The 26,369-nt window shown below is 32.5% G+C and overlaps 2 pseudogenes; both read right to left on the bottom strand.

Annotated features, from left to right (window-relative positions):
• Nucleotides 1-7,635: 7,635 nt before the first annotated feature.
• On the bottom strand, nt 7,636-9,056 carry LOC120084085 (bidirectional sugar transporter SWEET5-like; annotated as a pseudogene).
• Nucleotides 9,057-23,389: 14,333 nt separating this feature from the next.
• LOC120084083 (bidirectional sugar transporter SWEET5-like) lies at nt 23,390-25,109 on the bottom strand (annotated as a pseudogene).
• Nucleotides 25,110-26,369: the final 1,260 nt, after the last annotated feature.

The following is a 26,369-nucleotide window of genomic DNA, read 5'->3' as shown; positions in this document are numbered from 1 at the left end:
CTGTTAGACATGAAGCCATTAAATATGTGTATGTGACACATATGAAGGATGGGACCAACGTGAGAGAACATGTTCTCGACATGATGGTCTATTTTAACATCGCAGAGGCTCACAGGGCTATGATAGACGAAACAAGTCAGGTGAGCATGATACTAGAATCTCTTCCTGAGGGCTATCTGTCATTCAGGATAAATGCTATCATGAACAAAATCACTTATAACTTAACACGTTGTTGAATGAATTGCAAACTTATTAATCAATATGAAACTCAAGGAAAAGGAAATAAATGTTATTTCTAAACCAAAAAAGTTTTACAAAGGGTCTACGTCTAGTACGAAACCTGTTGATGATAAGAAAGCTGGTCCTTCTTCTTCTTCTAAAGATAAAACCGTACAGATGAAAAAGAAAGGAAAAGGGAAAAAGAAAACCGCTGCAAAGAAAAACAAAAACAAAACTCCCAAGGGAAAATGTTTCCATTGTGGAGAGGTTGGGCATTGGAAGCGTAAAATATTTGGCTGAAAAGAAAGCAGAAAAGAATAAACAAGATAAATATGATTTACTAGTTGTTGAAACATGTATAGTGGAAAATTCTCACCTTACCTGGATATTAGATTCAAACGCCACTAATCATGTTTGTACTTTTCTACAGGAAACTAGTTCTTGGAGAAGAATTTTTGAATATGAGATGACTTTCAAGGTGGGCACAGGTGAAGTCATTTCAACTGAAGCAGTGGGAGATGTGAAGTAGTTTTTTTGGAGATTCTTTTATCTTACTCAAGAATGTGTTCTCTTTACCTAAGATGAAAAGAAATATGATCTCCATTTCTTGTCTTTTAGAAAATATGTACAGTGTATCTTTTGAATATAATGAAGTGTTTATTTATTTAAGAGGTGTTCATATTTATTCTACTAGACTTGCAAATAACTTATACATATTACAACCAACGGAAGCAAAAGCTATTTTAAATATAGAGATGTTTAAAACGGCTGAAACTCATAATAAGAAGCAGAAAATTTCTCCTAACGCCTATCTTTGGCACCTCAGGCTTGGTCATATTAATCTCAACAAGATTGAGAGATTTGTAAAAAACGGTCATCTAAATCAGTTAGAAGATAGTTCCCTACCTCCATGTGAATCATGTCTTGAGGGAAAAATGACGAAAAGATCTTTTTCTGACAAAGGTCTTCGTGCCAAAGAACCTCTTGAACTTATACATTTAGAGCTTTGTGGTCCGATGAATGTTAAAGCTTGAGGAGGATATCAGTACTTTGCCAGTTTTATTGACGATTACTCTCGATATGGCTATATTTACTTAATCAGTCACAAGTTTGAAACTCTTGAAAAGTTCAAAGAATTTAAGGCTGAGACTGAAAATCAGTTAAGTAAAAGAATTAAAACACTTCGATCTGATCGAGGTGGTGAATATATGGATTTACAATTCCAGAACTATCTAGTAGATCATGGAATTCAATCCCAACTTACAGCACCTGGAACACCACAACAAAACAGTGTTACAGATAGAAGAAATCGAACCTTGTTGGACATGGTTTGGTTTATGATGAGTTATGCTCAATTACCTCAATCCTTTTGGGGATATGCAGTATAGACTGCAGTTTATATTCTGAACGTTGTTCCATCCAAAAGTGTTTCAGAAACACCATATCAATTATGGAAAGAATGCAAAGCAAGTTTACTTCCCGCATCTGGGGTTGTCTAACACACGTGTTGGTACAGAATCTTAAGAAATTGGAAACACGTTCGAAATTATGCCTATTTGTAGGATATCCCATGGAAACAAAAGGAGGATACTTTTATGATCCCCAAGAAGATAAAATGTTTGTATCCACAAATGCAACTTTCTTGGAAGAGGATCATATTAAGAATCATCTATCTCGCAGTAAACTAATATTACAAGAACTATTTAAATATACTACAGATAAATCAACAAGAGTTGTTGATCAAACTGGTCCATCAACAACGATTATTGTCCCGTCACATCCATCTCAAGAGTTGGGGATGCCTCGTCATAGTGGGAGGGTTATTCAACAACCTGAACGCTACATGGGTTTAACAGAAACTCAAAACATCATACAAGATGATGGTTTAAAGGATCCATTAACCTTTAAGATGGCAATGGAAGATGTTGACAGGAAATAATGGATAAAAGCCATGGACGATGAAATGGAGTCTATGTACTTCAACTTAGTCTGGGAACTTGTAGATCAACCCCAAGGTGTTACACCTATAGGTTGTAAGTAGATCTACAAGAGAAAACGAGACCAAACTAGCAAGGTACAGACCTATAAAACCAGGCTCGTGGCAAAGGGTTTTACTTAAAGCGGAGGAGTTGATTATGAAGAAACTTTTTCTCCTGTTGCCATGATTAAATCAATAAGAATACTTCTTGCCATTGCCACATATTATGACTACGAAATATGGCAAATGGATGTCAAGACAGCTATTTTGAATGGCTGAAGAAATCAAGATCCATAAGCACTCTAGTTCATTAATTTTAGTTGAAAAGAAACATGCTAAAAACAGAGTATAATGGGTTTCATGAACATACCTTGGCCGAACCAACGAAATCTCCATTTCCAGCTGCAAAATCCTCTGAATCCTTATGTAGATCACCAGAAGATCTTCCCTACTATCCTCTTGGTGCTCTAGATTAAGTTGTAGGACTCAAAATAAGCTGGAATCAAAGGGAATATGGAGAAAACTCACTGAACAAAACCCATTGAAGAACACCTTCTTCATCCGAATTTTTCAGCAAAAATTCAGTCGGTTCTCTCTACTTTCTTCATTACAATCTCTTCAATATATTGCAGCATATCATGCAAAGAGATATGTTACATGGGATGCAGCTCATGCTTGAAGTAAAACAAAGGAGGAGTTGGGTTCCTTGTAAATTATTTGAAGATGAACTTTGAAAAACCCATTTTCAAGTTTTTTTTGTGTAATTTTCAATTTCCAAAATCCATTTTGATTTTAAAACCATATTTTATTTCTAAAATAAAAATTTATTAATTTTACAAATTAATTTCAAAATTTAATTTTCTAATAAAATTAATAAATAATTATTCAAACAATTTAAATAATTCTAATTAATTTAATATCTAATATTAAATTAATTTTTACATAAATTCATCTTCATATATTTAAATATATTTTCTCCAATTTTCGTTTGATTCTAATTTGAACATTTCAAATTAACTTATCACACTATTATAGAGCTAATCCATTTTCGAGCTAGTAGGGAGACCTCATGGACCTACAAATCATGGGCTCCAACGATCCGAGATTAATCAGCTAAACTCATTAGACCGATCTAACCCCCATTCGTTAACTAAGAAAAATCCCAGATAAACAGGAGTTCATAATTAGCTCAGGATTAAGGCTAAGTTACCTAGGTCATCGCTTTGAAATAGTCAGTCTTAAATAGTAAACAACGTTATAAAGTAAGAGTGACTCATTTCGTGGTCCGATCTTATACAAACTCTTTTGCACAAGGACACCCCTACTCCTCATGTCCAACATGAATAAATTATGATCACTTCGTTTGTAGCACTTTACAACTCCTTGTAACAACTACAGAGCAGGCCGCATCCAATAGTGTTACCAGAATAAGGTACCCAACCTTATCCATGTACTATAGATCATTTTGACTATTTACTCGAACCTGATCCACCTTTATGTCTCCACATAAAGTTCAAGTACTCATCCAATAGTCAAGGGACTTTTAGGTTTATTGGATTTCTATTCAAGCAATAGATCTATTCAATAACACCTTTATTGAATTTTTAAAATAGGCTCCATTGTTTATATACCACGAGTTTTAGGACATAAAACCCAACACTTGGTGATACTTCTTTTGTATTAGGAATTGAAATGCTATGAGGTCAGTCAAAAAGAATTTATTTCATGTTACTAAGGTATTTTGAAATTGTCACAAAAGAACTACATTGAAAGGATTTTGAGTAGATTTGACATGAAAGATTGTGCATCAAGAGATACCCCGGTCACTAAAGGTGATAAATTTCATTTAGGTCAATGCCCCAAGATCGTACTCGAGACTAAGGAGATACAGAAGGTTTCTTATGCATCGGCTATTGGAAGTCTAATGTATACTGGAGTATATACACGTTTAGATATTACGTTCATAGTTAGAGTGTTAGGCAGATATTTGAGCAACCCAGGGATGGATCATTGGAAAGAAGACAAATGGGTTATGAGGTATTCACAGAGAACAAAAGATTATATGCTTACTTATCGAATATCAAAAGATTTGGTATTTTGATTCTGATTATGTTGGATGCCAAGATACTTTGTGATCCACTTTAGATTATATCTTTGGGGTTGGTACCGTAAATCTCATAGGGTTTTGTAGTTTGTAATTATATTGTATAAAAAATTTATTTATTTAATAAAATGTGAGATGTTTATTTGATATTTAGTGGTATTAAAACCATAAACTGATAAACTAACATCCAAAGTTATCTTCTGTAGCTTAAATGGTCTGTAGTAGATGGATAAGGCTGGATACATTATCCTGGTGACACTACGAGTATGACCCACTTTGAAGATGTTACAATTGTTGTAAAGTACTATAAGTGACCTGATCTTGATCATTCATGTGGAAACATGTGAGCGGGTGTATTCTATATAAAGGAGTTTGTATAAGACCGGTCCACGAAATGACTAGTCTCATTATATAACACCGTTCATAATAGAGACTTACATTTCACTAGGATGACCATAGGTGACATGATTTGAATCTTGAGTGAGTTGTGAACTTTTGCGTATGAAGACGGTCCTTTGATTTGTATGGGTGAGAGTAGCCAGATTGTCGACTCAATAAGCCTCCATTTTAGGAATTAGACTGATTGGGGAGCTAGGAACATAACTACAAAAGACGAAATTCACTCATTCCCCAATGTTGAGGTAAGTAGATAAATTGCTCCCTCAATGGCTGATTCTGGAGCTTGAACAATATGGTGTCACATCCTCGAGGTTTGGTCATCGTTGGACTATGACTTAATGTTCATTAGAGGGATTATTGGTACTTAAGAAGTTAAATGTAACTATAGAAGCAGAATGGTAATTTTGGCTCAATTGTACTTACGAGTAATTTGTGAAAGATCATCGCACTATTGACTGGTTATATCCAATGGACACAAAAATATATTTGTAGTGCGAAGAGTGCAACTGTCGTCTTTAGTGAAGTGCTCGATAGTTAATGGATGTTGAGTAATTTAATTAAAAGAGTTTAATTAATTATTCAAGTACCATTAGAGCTTCAATCAGGTCCCCTTTGTATCTCAACGGGAATTAAATGAGAATCAATTTTGGATGAATTTGAATTGTTCAAATTAATCGAGGGAATTAATTATATGTGATATAATTAATCTAATTTAATTATATATGATATAATTACTATAATGCATTTAATACATTATAAAGTTTATTTGAGAGGAAATAAATATTTGAATATGATTCAAATATTAATTATATAAGTTGGATTCATATAATTAAATTTAATATAAATTTGATTTATATTAAATGCCACTAGCGAGAGAATTGAAACTATAGGTTATATTGTATTTTATACAATATAGAAACCCATATGTTATACGTGATATAACATTTAGTTATGTATATATGTATAATAAATTAGTTATTATATATAATATTAATTAATTAAAATAAAATTATTTTAATTTTAATTTTATTTAATTTAAATTTATTTACTATTTGAAATTAAGGGAGAGAAATAACTTAATTCTCATTCTCTCTCCAAAATCACAGAGCCCACAAAACTTCTGGATTCTCATCCCAGAGAATACAGAGGAAACCAAGTAGTGGTGGCCATTTACGGTTTTGAATTTGTTGCAATTTCGGAGAAAAAGAATTACGTGAAGAAGGTTTATTTTCAAGGATAAGTTTTCTCTTTTCTCTCTCTCTTTTTTTTTTCCAGCATGTTGTACCTTTTATATAATGCATAAAATTTTGTTTGATTTTGTAAAATTGAATGCTCTGTAATTTTCGGATTTGGGTTCGATCCCCGTTTCTACTCAAGGACCTTCATCGGTACTTCAATATCTTTATGTTGGCTGGAGGAGTTGTATCTTGGAACAGTATTAAACAAACACTTGTGGTTTCTTCCTCCATGGCTGCGGAGTTTGTAGCACTTATGAGACGTCCAATCATGTAATATGGTTACAAAATTTTGTCACTGAGCTGCGAATAGTGGTTGATATAGAAAGACCACAATTTTTTTTTTTTTTTGTGAGAATAAGTTGGCGGTGATGTATTCCAACAACAATAGAAGCAATACAAAGTCAAAGCATGTAGACGTGAAGTTTCTGGTTGGTAAAGAAAGAGTTCAAAATAGTCAAATTTTGATGGAACACATAGGAACAAACTCTATGGTAGCATATCCATTGACTAAAGGTTTACCACCTAAAGTTTTTCATGAGCATGTTGCTCACATGGATATTAGTCAGTTTTCTGATTCCATAGTTTAGTGAGAGTTTGTTATTGAGGAAGTTTTTCGACATTTTTATTTTTTTATTTTCTATATAGAATAAATTTGATTTATGTTTTATTATCTAAACTTTTTTGTCATGCATGTGGTTTAGCAAATGCGATTTAACATAAAGTTTTAAGAATGATCTCACTAAGAAATTTGGACCAGTTGGAAACAGATATGATTGAGATAACTTTGCATGTACTTTCCATGCTATCCATCCATACTTGATCTATGTCATTGAATGTATTGAAATTGGTGATCAAGGAAGGTTTAGTAACAAGGGTAGTGACGAAATCAACCTTGATTGGACCAGATTGAATTAAAGGGAAACTATTATTGAAATAACCTATAACCTATTTATGCCTGCTTAAGGTTTATGTGATTTTATTATATTAGGTACATAGACATAGCCCAAGTAGGAGATTGTTAGACGTATTTAAATATGTTTAATTAAAGTATGGACTATATATGTGGAATAATAATTTATCAGATTGGGTTATTATATTAGATTGGATCATATTATGTGATCCAATTAATTAAGACCCTAAATTCCTAATTGAGTATGAACTTAATTGATAAAAGCTCATTCCTAGTTAATTAAGGTTTAATGGGAAACTTAATTGAACTAGAGACCTTAGGGCTATGGTCTCCAATAGACCAAAACAATAAGTACCCAGTTTATCTTTAATCCGATCAAGACCGATCAAGAGAGAGATCCCACTTAGGGCATTTAGAGTTTTGGTTGAGGAAGACAATAGCTGCCGTATAATTACCATCAATTTTGCAATGGAATCGAATATGTCATTCTTGACAATTTAGCATGAATGATCCTAGGATTATATATATTTAATATAGATTTAAAGTAATTATACTAACAATATACTGATAATTAGATATATAATTTAGTTTGACAGGAAAACAATTTAATTATTATTTTATATAATCTTTCTTTGATTATAGAGAATATGTCGATATAGATATTTTATCGATATATTTTAATATATCTAGAAAATATAAATGTGGAGATAAATATTTACATCCCATTGATTAGATTACACAAAATTCCAAAAATAAGGCAAGGAGTTGAAGACAACATGATCGCAAACTACACGTCAGTCATTTGCACCTCTATTGGCTTCCTCGAGTTCGACATGTCGTCACCATCCCAAATTGTGGTTTTGTAATAAGTTGCATACAAAATCAATTGTATCAACCCAGAAAGAGCTCCCAAACTATTCGGAATCCGCCAAAAAAAAAAAAAAAGAAAGAAACAAAAATATATGAATTTACACTAAACCAAAATGTTAAATTATAGAGGATTTGATTAATGTTTATTTAATCCAAAAGTTTAGGTCGGTTTGATCACTATTTGAGTTTTTTTGGAATATTTTAAAAAACTAAGTTAAGTTTTGAAAATTAAAAAAAAAAAAAGATTTTACTTGATTAAAAATTCAAATGTTTAATTAAAAAAATGAAAACCATGATAAAGATCAAATGGTTATTAAATGAGTTCTTATGAGATTGCTCGTATACTTACCGAGACATTAGGATCAAATGTGAGAATAGCGTAAATGGCCCATACATCACCATTGCAAAAGTTGGCAAGGGAGAGAGTAAATGGCAAGTACTTCACGCTCTTTGTTTTGATGACTTGTCGGTTAAAAAAACAACCAATTTTCTCCTTTTTAAAATTAGCTCTTAATTGTAGATGTTGATTTTAATATAAAAGAAGAGGAGGGATGGTGAAATACCATGACGGTCAATGGAGAAGTATACATTCCGATGTTAAAGATAATACCTAAAATGCCAATAAAGTAAGATCTACTTGTGGTGGTGTAAAAAACTAAGAGTGTAATGAGGATGACGACCGCAAAAAAGATAGTTTCGACGAGAATAATGATCAACATCTTCTTCTGAAAAAAGAAAAAACATCACACAAAAAATTAAACCCTAAATTTTATTTAAACACGATTTACTTTTTTTCGAGTTTGAAAAATTTAAAAGAGAAATTAGAGACTTTATCCTCCTAGCTTACTCTCTTTGACCCATGGAGAGTAGATAAAAAAGATGGAAACGTAGATGAGTTCGATGAAAAACCCGATACCGTTGATGATAACGACGAGGACGCTATCAGCATGAACAAAGAGCATTTCATAAAACACCTACATGACGCAATTGAAGATTGTGACCAAATAAGGATCTGGCTTGAAATCTTCTACCAGCGTGCACCTCATTATCTGAGTAAATGTGGGACCGCAAATTTTTGGTTTATTTCAAAATTTAACAATCTTACCAATGACAAAATCAATAAAAGACAATAAACTTTGGAAAAACAAATAATATAGATAAATTAGAATCTTACATTGGTGACATAAATAAACCAAAAGATATGACATTTCCTGAAAAAAAAAAAAGCGATCAATTTGTTGTTATAATTACAAATTCAAACCTTAATTCATCAATGATTTGATTATAATTCTCACCTATAATGCCAATGATTGTCCTTGCTGTCTCTGCACTCACCATTGTGTTTGGAAAGGAAAAGAGGTAACTTTTTGTCTCTTTTTCTGTTGGTTTTAGCCTTTTAGTGAGGGGTTAAAAAGATATAAAAAAGTACTACGTGTTCTTACGAAAATGATCAGCTTTATAGATGTATATATATTATATGTGTAATGAGAGAGCAAGAATGTTAATTAGTTACATACTACCCTAGATAAATTATGATTATTTCTTATTTCGTCTAATTTTAAAATTGAAGAGATCGAATCTGAATGTGGAAGTGTGTGAAGGCCGATGCCAATAAATTCAGACTTTGGAATTTAAAAAAAATAGAGGAAAAAAATAAACATACAGGATAAACAAGTTTGAAGCATGATTTTACTGAAAAAGGAAGCTTGATTTTTTTTTGTTTAATTAAATTAATATTTTTTATATTAATTTAATTAAAAGTTTGGGAAAAAAATTCCGATTCGAATTGAAAGCTTTTATTTTATGCATTTGATGTTTGATATTTTTTGTTGTATGTCATAATGTAAGTCATATAGCATAGTCCCACTATAGGATATATATAAACCACTAAATTTGCTTACTACTTAACTATGCTTAAGTCTTCCTAACTATGTGTTTAAACTTTTGAAAGTATGTATTTATGGTATTTGTATTAGTAAAAATAATATGGGAAGAAAAAATTTCCAGACCAAGACAAAAATTTTCTTTAATAAACGCACTTCCAATGACATTCACAATGACATTTTCTTCTCAATAAAATTGCCAAGAATTTTCAGATCACAAATAATTAAAGCAACTACTTAACCAGACTTAACCATACTTAAAACTAATGTCAATCTCCACAAAATAAAATAATTAGAATCTATTATAAAATCTCAATTCCTAATAATGAGATCCACATAAAGTTAAACAAGTCTTGAATTTCAAATATTCCAAAATAACTAAACTCCTAACAAGCCAAGATATGGATCTTTCTCAAGCCCCCTCCTCCGCACCACCAAGGTCATAGAGATCATCAACACCTAACAAATTTGGTGGAAGGTCAGTACAACTTGCATTGGTAAGTAGCCCACACCGGAAGGGTCACCAAACATCATACATATATAGAAAAATATATACCACCAATCACATTGTGCTACTCACAACAATAAGACATTTTTAGTTTAAAATAGAATGATCACATCTAAACATACTGACACATGATTTACCGTACCATGTTATGCAACAACATATGACACATGATTTATGCGTCATACTCCGCTCTCTCTCACATGATTTACGTATCATACTCCGCTCTCTCTCACATGATTTACGTATCATGCTCCACTCTCTCTCACATAATTTAAGCATCATGCTTCGCTCTCTCTCACACGATTTACGCGTCATGTTCTGGCACACTGATACATGCCATGTTCAACATGCAACATGCTTATATTCGCAAGGCAATGGAACTGCACATAAGTATTACACTTTATAAATGTCAATACAAGAGTATTCAAGTATGCTTAATCATATCAAAACATCCACATATATTATGATAACATAAATCCTAATTATAGATAATGATATTTAAAACACGCATCATGCTAGCACACAAGCAGATAGACCCAATATGTAGAATTCTACTTAACTAAATGCTTTTGAAGTGCTTACAAAAGGATCTAAAGACTCTTGAGATAATAAATATGATTTAAATATTATATACATGGATAGAGATTCATGTTTGGAATTCGTATCTTCAATTAATTTAATATTTGATATTAAATTACTTTAATTAATTAAAATTATTTAATTAGTTATTGATAATTAATTTTATACAAAATTAATTATGAAAATTAATTTTGTTTAAAAAATAATGAATTTTATATAATATTAATTATGGAATTAATATTTTATAAAATTATTTTTTCTTTTTAATTTTTTAAATTGAATTTAAAAAAAATTTGAAATTGATATTTTTGTTAAAAATCAATTTAAAATTAAAGAAAAATATAAAGTGGGTTTTTCCCACCTTGAACACTCAATTTCACTCTCTTATTGTGGTTTTAGGTATCAAGCCATGAGACAAGTGGATGACATGTTGAATTTGATCAAAATCAAATTCTTTCTGGGTTGAAAGGATTTTCATGCATATGGAAAAATTGAAGAGGAAAGGGGTTTTCTCTAATAATTTCCTGAAAACCAGAAAAATCCTCAAACTTCCCAAAATCGTAGCTCATTTTGCACTTCACCTTCCAATCTAAGGGCCAAGAGAATAGTAGGGAAGTTCTAAGTGGTGTCTATAAGGTGTTAAGGAAATTCGAGCTGAAATCTAAGGATTGAATAGTACAACAAAGATATACCTTTAAAACGCTATTCTCTTTATATGAACTTGCATGTTTCTTTGCTAAAATTGATGGAATTAGAGTGCTTAAGATCCTAATTGTTTTCTCATGTTGATTATCAATATCAACACGTCAAGCTCAATGCCAAGACGAATACTTCTATGCTTTGTTGAACTATATTCATGATGTTTTTGTTCAACGCATTTCTGCTCCCATCATTCTGCCTTCATTTCAGCAACCCCTTAGGAAACAATTCTTAAATTTATTATGCGTGCAAGCTTTACCTCAAACCTCTTATGAAAATTTTTTCTAAGGCAAGCTCGTAACTCAATTCAGCAATAAGGATCTTGTTGCCTTAAAATTTTGGGGGTTGGGAGAGGTTTGATCTAATATGTTGAAACTGGTTAAAATATGTTTATTACTAATAAATTCTATAATAATAATAATAATAATAATAATAAAAAAAAAAAAAAAAAAAAAAACTCAACTGTCAGCGTAGGGAAAAACATGTGTGTTAAGAGCTTTAGTTGTCAATGGCATCTGCTCGTAGTTGGATACTCGCATGGCAGCTATGGGGGTAAGCCAAAACGAAAGTGGGTAACCATGATCAATACAAAATAAAAAAGAAAAAAATTATGTAACTCCAATGCCTGAGCCAAAAGAAAAATTTAGCTAAGGCAAGAGTTAAATTGAAAAAAGTACTTGCTCGTAGTTGGATGTCCGCATGATACCCATTGGGGCAAGCTAAAACGAAAGTGAGTAATCTGGATCAATGCATACTTATTAATAAGTGTACTTAGCAAAATAAAAAGTAACAAAGAGAGCTTTTATGTTTTTGAACCATGAACGCATTATTGAAAGGAGAAATAAAAATGCCTGGAAATGAGCAAGGGAATTTAAAGACTAAGCTTGCCTTATTTGAGTTTAGGAAATATTTCTGCAGGGGAGTGAATAAGACTTTGAGATGAATTGCTGGTCTAAAGAATCTCAAAACTTGGAGCATGTTGAGAGGTCAAGTTAATGCATTAATTTGAGTTGAGATATACATTAAGACTTTAAATAAATTCTTGAAAACAAACATTGTTCTAGATATGAGGGTGTTATAATTTGTAGAAATACAAATTGTTGTAGCTCTATATTCAGAATAATTAGGAAAATTCAGAGAAAAATGCATTAACTTGAAATTAAATTCATGTAAATAGATAAATTTTGCGTCCAAACATTTATAAAACTCATTACCCTAATTATAAAATCTAACATCTTTGAATGCAAGATTTTTATAAAAAGAAGAAAACAAATTCAGTTAAGGAAACAAAAGCTGCAGTCATGGTCACATAAAGAGATCAGATCAACTTCAATCTTGCATGCGAAGAGTCATGCATTAAGTAGGAATATGAAGAAAGGAAAACGACAAGCGCACGAGCGGTGGACATCAAATCAAAGTGAAAATTGATAGTTGATCTGAGGTAGTCACGATAGAGGCACAAATCTGTGACGTAAGAATTCAGTATAACAGGGCATGAAAATAAATGTAAAGATGTCAAATAATCATTAGAAAAAAGCTAAGAACCTTCACTTTAGCGCCTAAAAATAGCCCAAAGAGCTTCATCTCAACTGTGAAAAATTTTGCCAAAAAATTACCTAAGCTATGCCAAAATTCGGAGTGAGAGCTCAGTCTTCTTCTCTGAAACGGGAGAGAGCATTACCAACATCCATTGCAACTACCTTGAAGCAACCACTATAAAAGCCAAAGGGAGTAAGAGATCGCAACCGGTGGCTTGACTCTTCCATCTCCCCACTTTACTCATTTTCTTGTTATTTGCAATTTGTGTTAAGATCTTAAGATTAAGAAACTGTATATTTCTTAATATGAATATGATTTCCACTACTTTTCTCCATCATGAGCAACTAAATTCATTAATGAGTTGAGAGGATTAAACTGACATTTTCACAGGTTTTGCATAAGTTAAAGTTCATCTTATTTAGTGTGTGCTTAATCTATTGCTTAAATGCATATGACAACTCAGTTTAAGTAGAAATAGCTTTACTCAAGAGAGAAATTGGTTGTGGAACTTGTTAAGCAAGAAAAGAAGTAGCTTTAAAGATAAAGTTAACCTTTTATCATATAATTAACTTAAGCATGTGTCCTAGAGATAGGGTAAATGTGGCACGAAATACTAAGAGGTGAGTTCTTCATTTCATGAGTTTATGACATGAATGCATACTTATGCATTACTTAGGAGAATGTTAGTAAACCTTCTTAACCCTATCTTATTAACTTATTTTCATTCAATTCAATGCATGTTGCTTTGTTTGTGATTGCATCTCCATCACCAATACTATCATTTCACTACTCCACACATCATCACCATCACACACCACAAACGTACACCATCCATATAATTCATTCTTTAGTCCTGTTTCACCTCACTATTAGTTTAGTTTCTCAATGCATGATACTTTGGAAGTATTGCTAAATTCGTTCAACCATTCTTAATTAAGCTGTATCAAGTCCCAATGTTTGACCCTAGACTCACCAGGACACTTTAGTTAAACCTACACTTGGGTTTAATTAGGGAAAAACTTGTATCCATTTCAGATTATTTGATTGATTAATATAACACATGCACAAGGATTACTTTTACACAACATTAACAAAAAAATCAAAATCAAATCAATGTTGAATTATACGAGGTTTGAGGAATTTGTATGATTGAATCTAGAATTTTAGACTCGATTTGATAATCATTTGATTTTCAAAAATTTATGTCTATAACTTGATTGATTGGGATAGTTGGAAGCTTACCAAGACATTAGGATCGAATTTGAGAATAGCGTAAATGGCTTATACAATACTGTTGGGCTAACCACTCTTCATTAGGCCTTAATACTAAGGATCAACGCTAGAAAGATGAAGAAAAGGCTTAGAAATATTCTATCAAATCCTCGATACTCGAAACTCGATGCTCGACGTCTTCTTACTCGATGCTCGATGAGAATTCCCTTCTTCATCTGACGAGTCTTTATTAAATCCTTGATTGAACTCGATGACAAATGAACTAATACTCGATCTCACTCGATGATTCTTGAACGATACTTGATGTGACTCGAAGGTGAAAATGATCAACTCGATGCAACTCGATAGCAAAGATCGACACACGATTGAACTCAATATTGAAATTATTCGATGCGATTTGAATGATGATTGAATGGCGCGTGACTTGCAGTAAAGAAAGAAATTGTATGAAGAAGAAAGATAAGGCAAGAAGATGAGACACAACATTTACATGGTTCGGTAAGATTGCCTACGTCCATAGGAAGATCTGGGTTCTTTTACTGATAAAGATTGCGTACAGTTTTGTTGTTTACAGAAAACTAGGAAAAATGATGATAACTTTCTCTCTTTTGTTTTAAGGATCAGTGGTATTTATAGAGTATACCAGTTGATCGTTTACAAAGTTAGTTATAAACAAACAAAAAAAATGAGGTATTTGAGTCAAAGCTTCTTCAAATTCTCCACCTTGTCTCCAATGCCTTGCAATCTTCTGATCTTCTTGATTCTGATCGTTCTGTCTACCTTGTGTGTGGAAGCTCGAAACCAGCTTGTTCTAAACATTTAAACAATTTAAGCTTTGAAATAGGTTTTGTTAGCATGTCAGCCGCATTGTCTGAAGTATGAACCTTTAAAATTTCTATCTCCTCTATCTCAATTTTATCTCTAATGAAATGATACTTGATATCAATGTGCTTAGTTCTAGTGTGGTATTGTGGATTTCGGGATAAATTGATAGTACTTTAGTTTTCACAGTAGAGTTTCACCACTGTTTGATCTATTCCAAAGTCTTTCAACAATCCCTTAAGTCACAATGCCTCCTTAATTTCTTCTGTTAAAGCCATATATTCAGTTTCTGTTGTAGATAAGGCTACTATAGGCTGTAGTGTTGCTTTCCAACTAATTAGATTAGGACCATAAAGGAAAAGGTAACTTGTTAAGGACCTCTTTTTGTCCAAACTACTAGTATAGTCAACATCCATATATCCATAAAATTTTAATTTTGTTTCAGCTGATCTTTGATAGACTAACCTTGAGTTTTTAGACCAAACCAAGCACCTTAGGCTCCATTTAGTAGCCTCCCAGTGTCTCTTACCAGGATTAGAAATATATCTACTAACTAAGCCAGCTGAATAAGAGAGATCAGGTCTGGTAGAATTCATTAAATACATTAGGCTTCCGATTGCTTGATTATAGGGTATGACAACCATTTGTTTCTGATGTTCTTGGTCAGAATCTTTAGGAGAGTTAGCTGAGGAAAGCTTAAAGTGCTGAGCAATAGGTAAGCTCACAGGTTTAACATCATTCATGTTGAACCTTTTAAGAATCTTCTCACAGTAATTGGACTGATTGATGCTTAGAATAGATTCTTCTGTGTTCCTTTGGATCTCTATTCCTAGGACCTTGCTTGCTTCTCCCATGTCCTTCATATCAAACTCTATTTTTAAGAGGTTTTTAACATGGGTTAGAACTCCTTTGGACCTACCTGCCAACAACATATCATTTACATATATGAGTAGGTAAACCTTGTCATTGTAAGAACCTGTATTTATATAAACACATATGTCACATGAACTTCTTTTGAATCCAATGCTAGAAATATAGTCACTGAATCTCTTATACCAGCACTTAGGTGATTGCTTTAACCCATATATAGACTTGTTGAGTAAGCAATAGAGATTTTCTTTTCCTTTTACTTCAAATCCTTTAGGTTGCGTCATATAGATTGTCTCCTCTAGATGTCCATGAAGAAAGGCAGTTTTGACATCTAGTTGATACCATTCTAAATTATTTTGAGCAACTAAGGATAGAAGAAGTCTTATGGAAGTCAACTGGAGAGAAAATCTCAGAATAGTCTATTCCGTCCCTTGGAGTGAACCCCTTTGCAACTGATCTAGCTTTATACCAAGGTTTTAGATCACAAGATACTCCTTCCTTAAGTTTGAAAATCCATTTAGAGGCAATAGGTTTGTAACTCTTTGGTAGAGGAACTAAAGACCAAGTGTCATTCACTTTTAATGAATGCATCTCCTCATTCATAGCTTCAATCTAATCCCTTGCATTAGCACAACTTGTTGCTTCTCAAAGGTTGTTAGTTCTTGGTTAGTAGAAGCTACAACAACATTCAAAACAAGATTCCTATAGTTCATTTCAGTGTATCTAGCGGGAGGTGTAATAGTTCTCCTTTGTCTATCCCTAGCTAAGACATACTAACTTAAATCAGGCTGCTCACTTGCTGTCTCCTCATGTTCCCCTACATCTTCCTCAGTTCCCCTATGTCACTAGGTTGGCTAGACTCTATATGGCTGCTCAATGTGTAATTCAATCTCAAAACCTATGTTGGATGACTCTCCTTCATCCTCAAGCTTTTTCTTCTTTTGCATAAACATCTCCTTTTCCCTAAAGGTGATGTCTCCACTCATTATGAACTTCCTCTCAATCGGATGCCACATTTTAAACCCCTTGACACCCTCTGTAAAACATATAAACATGCATTTGACTGCTCTGGCCTTTAACTTTCCCTTATTTTGGTGTACAAACTCTAAGGATGTAGGAGGGAACCTATTCAAGGTGTACACTGAATATGCTGTAGCTTCTGCCTAATAATTTTCCCCTAAAATAGCATCAAAGAGAAAATACCTAACTCTTTCCATTATGGTTCTATTTAACCTCTCAGCAACCTTATTTTGTTGAGGTGTATACCTCATCGTTCTATCCTTAGTTATACCATTCTCACTACAAAATTTATCAAAGTATTCATTGCAAAACTCAAGCCCATTATCGGTTTTAAAGTATTTTAACCTTTTAGATGTTTGATTTTTTATCATGGCTTTCCATTCCATAAACTTCCCAAAAACTTAGTACTTAGTTTTAAGAAAGTATATCCAGCTCTTCCTAGAAAATTCATCTATAAAGGTTAGAAAATACCTTGAGCCACTAAGGCTTGGTGTAGGAGATGGTCCCCATAGGTCAGAATGGACATAATCCAATGTTCCTTTGGTGGTATGCTGAGATTTTATGAAACTTTGTCTGGTTGCTTTACCTAGAATGTAGTGTTCACAAAAGGAAAGGTGCTCACTGATACCTTTGGGCAGTATACCTTACTTGGACAGTGCTTGCATCCCTTTTTCACTAATATGAGATAGTCTTTTGTGCCACAAGCCAGCCTCTGTTAAGCTTGTTGTTTAAATCGTGTAGGCATTTGTCATCATTTCTACTTCTCTCACAATATAAAGGTCATTGACCTTTTCACCAACTAGCACAACCTTGGAATCCTTGATCACCTCAAAAACTCCATATTTTTCTCTGCATTCACACCTAATAGAGTCCAACATTCCCAGAGATATCGATTTTCTCTTGAGCAAAGGTACATGTCTCACATTTCTTAAAAGCTTGATTGATTGATCCATTCTTTAGCTTCAAGGACATTGAACCAACCCTTTTGATCTTGCTGGCTTCATTGTTTCCCATGTACACAGATTCTCCATCTACATCCTTGTAAGTATTAAACCAAGGTCTGAAAGGTGTCATATGATAGGTACAATCGAAGTCAAGTACCCAATCATATTTTTGTTGGGGTTGATGCCCTAAATCTCGTAGGGTCTTGTAGTTTGTAAACACTTGTATGAACAAACATTCTGTGATTTATAATATATGATATTTTATTTACTTCTATCTATGAAATTTTTGATATTTTAGTTACATTAACCACAAACCAATAAACTAAGATCCATGGTTATCATTGTAACTTAAACATGTACGTGGAGACATACAAGTGGATCGTGTTTAAGTGATAACCTAAATGATCTGTAGTATATGGATAAGGTTGGGTACCTTATCCTGATGATATTATGAGTATGGTCTGCTTTGTAGGTGTTATAAATGTTGTAATGTGCTACAAATGATCTGATCCTGATCATTCATATATTAGACATGCGAGCAGGGATATTCTATACAAAAGAGTTTGTCTAAGACTGGACCATGAAATATTTAGTCTTATTATATATTGTCGTTCATAATTGAGACTTTCATTTCACTAGGATGGCCATAGGTAACATGACCTTAATCCTAAGTGAGTTGTGAACTTCTACTTATGAGGGAAGTCTTTTGATTTGCATGGGTGAGAGTGGCCATATCGTCGATTCAACAAGCCTACCATTTTGGGGATTCGTCTGATTGAGGAGCTAGAAACCCAGCTACACAAGATGTAATTCACTTCTTCCCTGAAGTAAGGGTAAGTAGATAAATTGCTCCCTTAAGGACTAATTTCGTGTCTTGAACAATGTGACGCCACACCCTCTCTTGGCCCAAGAGGGTTTACTCGTAGTGGGACTATGATCTATTGTTCATTAGAGGGATCAGTGGTACTTAAGGAGTTAGATGTAACTACAGGGGCAAAACAGTAATTTGGCCAAACTGTACTTACGAGCAATTTATGAAGGATCATCGTACTATTGATTGGTTATATCCAATGGACACAAAAATATATCTGTAGTGCGAAGAGTGTAGTCGGTCTTTAGTGGAGTGCCTGACAGTTAACAGATGGTGGATAATGTGATTAAAGAGTTTTGTCAGTTATTCACGTACCATTGGAGCTTCAAGCTACAGGTCCATAATGACCCCTTGGTAGCTCAATAGATTTAAGTTGAGAATAAGTTTTTGGGTTAATTTGAAATGTTCAAATTAATAAGAGGGTATTTGATTATATATGATATAATTAAATTAATTCAATTATATATGATATAATTGATATAATGTATTTGATATATTTTTGTTTAATTGGAGGAATAAATATTTGAATATGATTCAAATATATTTTCTATGAATTAGATTCATAGTTATTAAATTTAATATAAATATGATTTATATTAAATTTCATAACATAGAGAAAAAGAACTATGATTTATATATTGTATGTGATGCAATATTAAAACTATAGGTTATAAATATAATATGATAAGTTAGTTATCATATTTATTTATATTTATTATTTATTAGATAATTAACTCATTTTTCTCCATAACCACCTTTAATGGGTAGTTATTTGGTTTTATGGAAAAGTGGGATAAAATGAAAATGGTTATCTAATTATTCTACAAGACATCAGATATACTATCGGGTACACAATCGAGACATCAGATATACTATACGATAGCCTTGTTATCTATGTGATCGAGTAAGCTTGTCTATACGATAGACTTCATCGTCTACACGATAGTGTTATACCTTTCTCAAACATCTTCCTCCTCCACACCAAACCTTCCCTCTAGCCAAAATTAGCCAGAGCCCACCACTCCTGGATTCTCACACCGAGAATACCAAGGTCACCAAGTGGTAGTGTCCGGTTAGTTTGAGGATCGAGTTACTGTTTGCTGCTTGTTCGAGAGGAGAGTTCGTGACTTGTTTGCTGCATTCGTGAACGAGTTGGATCGAGGAATTACTTGAAGAAGGGTTCTTCAAAGGTATAATCTCTTAATCCTTTGTTTTTTGTTTTTTATTTCAAAGCATGTTGTAATTTAGATATATGCATAATCTGTTCGTGTATGATTGTAAATGTATGTGTTCAATCACAATAGGATTTGGACGATCTGCTTCCGCTCAAAGGTCCTCTATAAACGGCTTCCCAAGAGGATTGATTCGGTTGGTTTGGTTTCTAGTGGAGGCTAAGGCATCAAAATAAAAGTAGGAACCTTCAACCACAAAAGCTTTTGGTTGTTTTCCCTTCGGATCCTTTTCTTTTTCTTGATTTTTCCTTTTCAAGCTGTAGCAACCTCTCATCAAGTGACCTTTCTTCATGCAATAGTTGCATCTTAGCTTGGTCTTCAGTTTGTACTCTTCACCTGACTGGTTTTTATTTCCTTTAGACTGATTCTGTTTGTTCTTCCCCTTGACAATCAACCTCTCTACACTAGGTTGCTTCTTCTTGACTGACTGAAGCTTTAACTCTCTAGTTCTTAATGTTGAAATGATGGCATCAGTAGTAACTAATTCTCTGCCATATTTCAAGAAATTTTTCACCTCCTTATAGGCTTCAGGTAGAGAGTTTAATAACACAAAAGCTTCATTTTCATCGCCAATTTTCTCGCCAAGGCTCTTAAACTCGGAAACTATCCTCTTGAACTCGTCCAAATTATCTGAAAGAGGCTTGGCAGAATCCATCCTGAATGTGAAGAACTTCTCCCTTAGATACATCTTGTTGGGGAGATTCTTGGTTGCAAAAAAACCTTCTAGCTTGACCCACATCTTGTAGGTCGTGTCTTAATTAATCATTTGTCTCAAAATACTGTCACTGAGATTATAAACCAGTGTCTCATATGCTGTAAGCTCCATGTCTTCCATTTCTTGAGCTGAAATAGTAGGTGGCAGAGTTGACGAGTCCAAAAAGGCTTTGTGTGCTCTTTGTTGTCCAATAATAGCTTTGATTTTGGCCTTCCATAGGCCAAAATCGCCCTTCCCATAAAACTTCTCAATTTCATACCTTGCAATAGCCATTTCTGATGTGATCAAGTATTGAGTCTAGACTTCTTGAGTATCTTGATGCTCCAAGAATGTTGACCTTGATGATCTTCAAACGCTCTAATACCACAAATTGTTGGGCTAACCATTCTTCACTAGGCCCAAATACTCAAGATCAACGCTAGAAAGATGAAGAAAAGGCTCAGAAATATTCTGCCAAATCTTCGATACTCGAAGCTCGATGCTCGATGTCTTCCTACTCGATGCTCAATGAGAATTCCTTTCTTCATCTGATGAGTCTCTGTTAAATCCTTGATGGAAGTCGAGGACAAATGAACTAATACTCTATCTTACTCGATGGTTCTTGAACGATACTCGGTGTGACTCGGAGGTGAAAACGATCAACTCGACGCAACTCGATAGCGAAGATTGACGCACGATTGAACTCGATATTGAAATTACTTGATGCAATTTGAATGATGATTGAATGGCACACGATTTGCAGTAAAGAAAGCAATCGTATGAAGAAGAAAGATAAGACATGGTGTTTATGTGATTCGACAAGATTGCCTACATCCACGGGAAGATCTGGGTTCTTTTACTAATGAAGATTGCGTACAGTTTTGTTGTTTACAGAAAACTAGGAAAAATGCTGATAACTCTCTTTGTTTTGTTTTAAGGATCGGTGGTATTTATAGAGTATACCAGCTGACCGTTTACAAATCTAGTTATAAAAAAACAGAAAACCAGGGCATTTCAGTCAAAAGCTTCTTTAAATACCATTGCAAAAATTGGCAAAGAAGAGAGTAAATGACATGTACTTCATGCTCTTTGTTTTGATGACTTGTCGCTAAGAAAAAAACCAAACTTAATATTATTTTAAGTAGTTCATTATTATTTTAAGTAGTTCTTTATTATAGATAATGTATAATAATTAAAATGTTGATTTTAATATAACGGAAGAGGATGGATGGATACATACATGATTTTCAATGGAGAAGTATACATTTCAATGTTGAAGATAATACATAAAATGCCAACAAAGTAAGATCTACTTGTTGTGGTGTGAAAAACAAGAGCGTAATGAGGACGATGACCACGAAGAACGTAATTTCAACGAGAAAAATGATCAACATCTTCTTCTGAAAAAAAAAAATTCACACAATAAATTAAACCCTAAATCTTATGGAAAAAGATTAGGCTATTTCTTTGAGTTCAAAATTTTAGAAGAGAAATTAGAGACTTCATTCTCTCTCAACTTACTCTCTTAACCCCCTGGAGAATAGATAAAGAATACGGAAACGTAGATGTGTTCGACGAAAAAAACCAATGTGATTGATGGTAACGACAAGGACGTTGTTTGGGTGAACAAAAGACATTTCATAGAGCACCCACATGGCACAGTTGAGGATTGTGACTAAGTAAGGATCTAACTTGAAATCTTCTATTATCTCGCGCTTCACTATTTGAGTAAATATGCAACTGCAAATTAAAATTTTTGGTTCATCTCAAAATTCAACAATCTTACCAAATGATAAAACCAACCAAAGTAATAAACTTTTGGCATAAATAAACTAAAATATATAACATTTCCTAGAAAAAAAAACCAAATTATTGTTACAATTACAAAATTTAAACCCTAATTCTTATGGAATTATGGTAGATATTGTGATTATTTGATTAGAATTTTCACCTATAATATCAATGACTGTCATTGCTACCTCTTCACTCATCATTGTATAACACTTCTTTTAATATTGAACAAAGGTTTGAAAATTTTACTCAAGTATTATAGAGTATTGAAAAAAAGAGAAGAAAAACAAGAAAAAGAGAAGGAAAGGATGGTAACTTAGTTTTGTCTTCTTTTCTTTTTTGTGGGGAATTTTAAAGGTAAAAAAGTGGACGTAAATATATGTGTGAAGAAGAGTGTGAAGAATGTTTGTTACTCATTGACATGGATAAAAAGGTCATTCTATCTTCTTTAACAATGTTTTGGATTCTAATTTTAGAAATTTTCGAATATACTTTAACAATTTCATATCTAAAATGGGTTTAGATATTAGGATTTGGTAATTCACTAATACTAATCTTATATTATAAAATTGGATTAATTCAGTTAATAGTGAGACTATATAGAAGCATATAGTTAATAAGTCTAGGTTGACGCTGTAAAACTTGACTGAGAAATACAGTCATACTTGTTATGTATATATATTTGTGTTTATAAATATATATAAGTTTATGATATATTCAACATTTGGAAAGTTAACATATTACACACAAAATTTTAAATTTAGAAACATTTTCAAGATTTTTCTTATATACTAATAAATGATGCAGGTGTACAATACAATTTTTAAAGGTAAGGATAAGTATATATTAAAAAAAATGAAGAAAAGAATAGGTATATTTTGATATATCTTGAAAATAAAAATGTCGATATCAATATTTACATTCCATTAATTAGATTACACAAAAATCCAAAAATAAGGTAAGGAGTTGAAGACAACATCACAATACTACACGTCGGTCATTTGCACCTCCATTGGCTTCTTCGAGTTCGACATGTCGTCGCTGTCCCAATTTGTGGTTTTGTAATAAGTTGCATACAAAAGCAATTGTATCAACCCAGAAAGAGCTCCCAAACTATTCGGAATCTGTCCAAAAAAAAAAAACTTTTTCAATTTACCACTACATCAAAAAGTTCGTTATAGAGGTTTCGATGAATTTTTATTGAATCCAAAAGTTTAGGTATGTTTGATAGTCATTTAAATTTTTTTAGGATTATTTTCAAAAGCCAAGTTAGGTTTTGAGGGGGAAAATGGATTTAAAAAACTTGGCTAACGATTCAAATCTTTACTTAGAAAAAAGGAAAACCATGATAAAGAAGTTATAAGAAAATAGCACAATATTATCAAACAAAAGAAAACAAATGATTATGAAATTAGGTTTTATAAGATCGTTGTAAGCTTACCAAGACATTAGGATCAAATTTGAGAATAGCGTATTTTGAAATGCCTTGAATCTATTTGCTGGCGCTTCGAACAACCTATTCAGTTTTTGTATTCAGCATATTTATTTATTTATGGTTATTTACGATTTTGACCCTAGGGTTTATAAAGCAGTGCAATATATAAACTCTCTAACCTAGAGGTGCCGTTTTTTTATGTAATTCTGAAAACATTATATCGAAATAATATTGTTCTTCCTCTGCCCGTGGACGTAACTAACACACTGTTAGTGAACCACGTATATCTGTGTATCGATCTTCCCTACTCTATGTTCCTTTTTTTGTTTCTTTAATTGTTGATTTCGGAACATCGTAAATGGCCCAGACAACACCATTGTAAAAGTTGGCGAGGGAGAGAGTAAATGACATGTACTTCACACTCTTTGTTTTGATGACTTGGTGCTGAAAAAAAGCAACCAATCTTCTTCTGTTTAAAATTAGCTCTTAATTATAGATGTTGACTTTAATAGGATGGTGAAATACCATGACGGTCAATGGAGAAGTATACATTCCTATGTTGAAGATAATATATAAGATGCCAACAAAGTAAGATCTACTTGTGGTGGTGTGAAAAACCAAGAGCGTAATGAAGACAACGACCGCGAAGAAGATAATTTCGATGAGAATAATGATCAACATCTTCTTCTGAAAAAAGAACAAATTCACACAAGAAATTGAACTCTAAATTTTATTTAAAACAAAATTGACTGCTTTTCGAGTTTGAAAACTTTGTTCTCTTAACTTACTCTCTTGACCCATGGAGAGTAGATAAAAAAATGGAAACGTAGATGATCTCAATGAAAAATCTGATGTCATTGATGGTAACGACGAGTATACTGTCGGGATGAACAAAGGGCATTCCATAGAACACACACATGGCGTAATTGAGGATTGTGGTTAAGTAAGGATCTGGTTTGAAATCTTCCACTGCTTTGCGCATCACAATCTGACTAAATGTGAGGCTACAAATTTTTTTGCTCATTTCAAAATTTAACAATCTTACCAATAAACTTTTGAGAAACAAAGAATATAGATAATATAGAATCTTACCTTGGTGACATAAATAAACCAAAAGATATGACATTTCCTGAAAAAAAAAAAAAAGGCAATCAATTTGTTGTTATAATTCATCAAATAGATTATGATCCAAACCTTAATTCATCAATGATTTAATTATATTTCTTACCTATAATGCCAATGATTGTTCTTGCTGCCTCTGCACTCACCATTGTGTAACCCTTCTTCGTTTAGTAGTAAAGAATTTTTTGAAAAACTTGAATATTAGAGATATGAGAGAAAAAGAGAAGGAACACATTCTTGTCGTTCTTTTTTCCTTTTTGTTGAGGGGTTTAAAAAAAGATTAAAAAAAAATACTAGATTTCTAATGAAAATGATAAGCTTTATGGATGTATATATATTATATGTGTAACGAGAGTGAAAGAACGTTAATTAGTTTCACGTTAACTTGGATAAATGATGACTATTTCTTATGTTGAGGTTGTTAGGAGTCTAATTTTAGAAATTCTCTAATGCATTGTAACATTTCAATATTTAAACGAGATACTTTAGGGATTAGAATCAATCTTAGATGGTAAAATCTTGTAGATTAATTTAATGGATTACATCACAGGTAATTAGATAATAGTTCATTAGACAATAGAGAAACAACTACTTAACAAATTTAACTATGTTTTGGCTAAAACTTTTTTTTAAAAAAAAAAAATTGCTTAAAAATATTTATAAAATGTCAAGTTGGTATCAAAACTTGACGCCTTTTAGAACGTCTACTAGCCTACTATAAAAACAATGTTAGCCAAAATTAATTTAACTGCACAAATGCCATGTTACGTTTTATTTTTTACTTTTTTATTTTTTTGTGGATATATACTTTTTAAGGGACTCAACATGTGTCAAGTTTTTCTAAATATTACACTTGACATTTCATAGATAACAAAACAATAAAAGATCAAAATGTTATGTATATAGTTCTTGATACTTACCATGTACCATGTATATCATTTTAACTTTGACATTATTATTATTCATTAAGTTTTTCTTTTTCTTTTTTTTTAACTTTTTAAAATAAATATACACTACCATCTTAGTGTCACTAAATTGTTTCAACAATTTGATAACTTTAAGATCACATGTACGAACCCGAATCTAAACACATAAAATTTAGAAGTAATTGCGATGTATAGCTAAAAAATTACCCTACCAATGAAAAATACAAGTTAGTACTTGAAGTATTTGCAAAAATGATTATAGAAAATTAGGAGAGGAGAGTTAAAAAAATTTCTTCCCATTTATATCTTTAGTATATCAAATGTATTTGCACTTTACCGTCAAACCATTTCGACCAAAAATTAACATATCTTTTTTTAAAGGGAAAAAATATGTTTTTATTCTTGTATCTCTTTCAATTTTTCAGGGTAATTATTTTAAATGGTAAAATTATTGAAAATATTTTCAAATATAGCAAAATGTCA

Source organism: Benincasa hispida, chromosome 8, assembly GCF_027475165.1.
Source record: "Benincasa hispida cultivar pf3 chromosome 8, pf3_genome.v1.1, whole genome shotgun sequence".
Classification (NCBI taxonomy): domain Eukaryota; kingdom Viridiplantae; phylum Streptophyta; class Magnoliopsida; order Cucurbitales; family Cucurbitaceae; genus Benincasa; species Benincasa hispida.
This window is presented reverse-complemented; position numbering and strand designations above follow the sequence as displayed.